This window comes from Oryx dammah, unplaced genomic scaffold (genome assembly GCF_014754425.2).
Source record: "Oryx dammah isolate SB20612 unplaced genomic scaffold, SCBI_Odam_1.1 HiC_scaffold_11220, whole genome shotgun sequence".
Classification (NCBI taxonomy): domain Eukaryota; kingdom Metazoa; phylum Chordata; class Mammalia; order Artiodactyla; family Bovidae; genus Oryx; species Oryx dammah.
Window position 1 is genome coordinate 26,190 of NW_024080613.1, and position 3,208 is coordinate 29,397.

The following is a 3,208-nucleotide window of genomic DNA, read 5'->3' on the forward strand; positions in this document are numbered from 1 at the left end:
TGGTCCCATCACTTCATGGCAAATAGATGGGGAAACAATGGAAACAGTGACAGACTTTGTTTTTCGGTCTCAAAATCACTTCAGATGGTGACTGCAGCCATGAAATTCAAAGATGCATGCTCCTTGGAAGAAAAACTATGACAAATCTAGACAGCATATAAAAGGCAGAGACATTACTTTGCCAACAAAGGTCCGTCTAGTCAAAAGTCCCTCTATGGTTTTTCCAGTAGTCAGGTATAGATGTGACATTTGAACTCTAAAGAGAGCTGAGCACCAAAGAATTGATGCTTTTGAACTCTGGTGTTGGAGAAGACTTTTGAGAGTCCTTTGGACTGCATGGGGGTATAGCTCAGTGGTAGAGCATTTGACTGCAGATCAAGAGGTCCCTGGTTCAAGTCCGGGTGCCCCCTTTAAGGCCTAGATTTTGGATCTCCCCTGGTGGCTCAGAAGGTAAAACGTCTGCCTACAATGCCTATCATGCGGGAGACCCAGGTTCAATCCCTGGGTCAGGAAGATCTTCTGGAGAAGGAAATGGCAACCCACTCCAGTATTCTTGCCTGAAAAATCCCATGGATGGTAGAACCTGGTAGGCTACAGTCCATTGGGACTGCAAGGAGATCAAACCAGTCCATCCTAAAGAAAATCAGTCCTGAATATTCAATGGAAGGACCGATGTTGAAGCTGATGCTCCCTCCAGTATTCTTGCCTGAGAACCTGGTAGGCTACAGTCCACTGGGACTGCAAGGAGATCAAACCAGTCCATCCTAAAGAAAATCAATCCTGAATATTCATTGGAAGGACCGATGTTGAAGCTGATGCTCCAATGCTTTGGCCACCTGATGCAAAGAACTGACTCAATGGAAAAAACCCTGATGCTGGGAAAGATTGAAAGCAGGAGGAGAATGGGAGGACAGAGGATGAGATTGTCGGATGGCATCACCAACCTGATGGATGAGTTTGAGCAAGCTCCAGAAGTTGATGATAGGACAGGAAAGCCTGCCACAGTCCACCAGGTCGCAAAGATTCAGACACAACTGAGCAACTTAACTGAACTGATAGAAGGGTATGTAAAAGGATAAATAGAGCAGGATAAGGCCTAATATTCAAAGACTCCGGTACAGCTGAGTGAATGATCTGAACTGACAGAGGCCTGGCACTGTCAAAGAATGACAAGAAAAGAAAAAAGAAAACAAAAAAACAGTTAATAATTGGGAAAATAAAGAGGCCAAGTAAGTTTTTACCATCATGTCACTAACTGCATTTTTATCACTAGTTAGGGAAGCAGAACGCACATGCTGCCCCCCAACTACCACAAGTTACTACAATGTGGTTTCCCACACTTGAGGAAATCACAGAGATCAACAAATCCAAAGTGCAAAGGACAACCCTTGCTCTGGGAGACCCACTTTCAGGATCATGGTATCTCTGCCAGATAAGTATGAATTGATCTTTAGCCTGCCTCCCCACCCCCGCCCCCGCACAGCCTTAGACACGTTCACTGTCTAGACACGCTCATTTTGCCATTTCACAGCCCTTCCGCTACCCTCCTCACCCCCTCTTTTCCATGTCTCTGAGGCCCTCCAAACAACTCTTCTAAAAAATCCAACAAAACCACAGGAAAACTTCCATAACGGGGGAAGTGGCTCGCCGGGCACTGTACCACTTCGCTGCAAGATTTACATAGTGAAAGTGAAAGTGAAAGTGAAGTTGCTCAGTCGTGCCCGATTCTTTGCCACCCCATGGACTGTAGCCTACCAGGCTCCTCCTTCCATGGGATTTTCCAGGAGTGGGTTGCCCTTTCCTTCTCCAGGGGATCTTCCCAACCCAGGGATCGAACCTGGTTCTCCCTCATTCCAGACAGACGCTTTAACCTCTGAGCCAGCAGGGAAGCCCAGCATTTACATAAGCCAGCCCCATTCACGACCTCTTAAGGCCGCTCCTCTCCTCCAGCCCACGTCTGGCCCTCATCTCCCCTCCCACCACTGCCAAGATGACCAATGGCGGGTCGGCTACTGAAGGGGACGTGACGTCATGATTCCCCCGCCTTGTGGACCCTACCAATCCTGTGCTAAGAAACATCTTGTCACTTAGGTGAGATGCGGCGAATTTTGCCAGTCTCTTCAAATTCTTACTTTTTGTCCTGGTTCACACGCGGAGAACAGGAATTCTGAGACTGTGTTACGCTGATGCAAAAAGACTTTAAGTAATAAAGAAGCTGTAAAACAGTGTATGCACGTATATATATATATATATATTTATACAAGTATTAAGAAAAAAAAAAAAAAGCTTCCCTCGTAGCTCAGTCGGTAAAAAATCTGCCTTCAATGCAGGAGACCTGGGTTCCATTCCTGGGTCAGAAGATCCCCTGAAGAAGGAAATGACAACCCACTCCAGTATTCTTGCCTGGAGAATTCCATGGTCAGAGGAGCCAAGCAGGCTACAGTCCATGGACTCGCAAGAGTCAGAGACTACTTAGCGACCAAATCACCACAATGTATAAAATAAAAGCATATGTATGTGTCGTGTGTATTTGTTATTCAGTTGCTCAGTCGTGTCCAAGGCTTTGCGATCTCATGGACTGCAACAAGCCAGACTTCCCTGTCCTTCACTATCTTCCTGAGTTTTCTCAGACTCACGTCCATTGATGCCATCCAACCATGGCAACCTCTGCAGTCTCCTTCTCCTCCTGCCCCCAGTCTTTCCCAGCGTCATGGCCTTTTGCAGTGAATCTGCTCTTCACATCAGGTGGCCAAAGTGTTGGAGTTTCAGCATCAGTCCTTCCAATGAATAGTCAGGGTTGATTTCCTGTAGCATTGACTGATTTGACCTCCTTGCTGTCCAAGGGACTCTCAAGTCTTCTCCAGCCAAATAGATTCAGAGTTACATCTCAAAGTGATACTCAGTGTGCATATTCACTGCTCACGTCCTTCCTACTTCATTCTCATGATATCCCAGGGACCAAGCTTGTCCTTCATTCACCATTTAGAATACAAGAAATGAAGATTCTGAAAAAGAAGTTGATGACTAAAATAAGGGCTAGAAAGATGATGTGCTTGCTTGAAGAGTATGGTTAATTTGTTGGTTGGTTTGTTTTCTCACTGGATATGATTGGGTTAGACTCCAGGGCCCAGAGAGGGGAGGAGGGAGAAGACAGCCAACTTGTGGTTTCAGAATAGAGAGCAAGGAATGGAGTAACTTGATCCTTGAG

General features: G+C 46.1%; 2 non-coding genes across 2 annotated transcripts; one reads left to right on the forward strand and one right to left on the reverse strand.

Annotated features, from left to right (window-relative positions):
- Nucleotides 1–338: 338 nt before the first annotated feature.
- On the forward strand, nt 339–410 carry TRNAC-GCA. The gene has a single exon. It is a non-coding gene; the product is annotated as a tRNA-Cys (tRNA).
- Nucleotides 411–1,273: 863 nt separating this feature from the next.
- Nucleotides 1,274–1,440, reverse strand: LOC120861057. Its single transcript, XR_005720489.1, has one exon. It is a non-coding gene; the product is annotated as a U1 spliceosomal RNA (small nuclear RNA).
- Nucleotides 1,441–3,208: the final 1,768 nt, after the last annotated feature.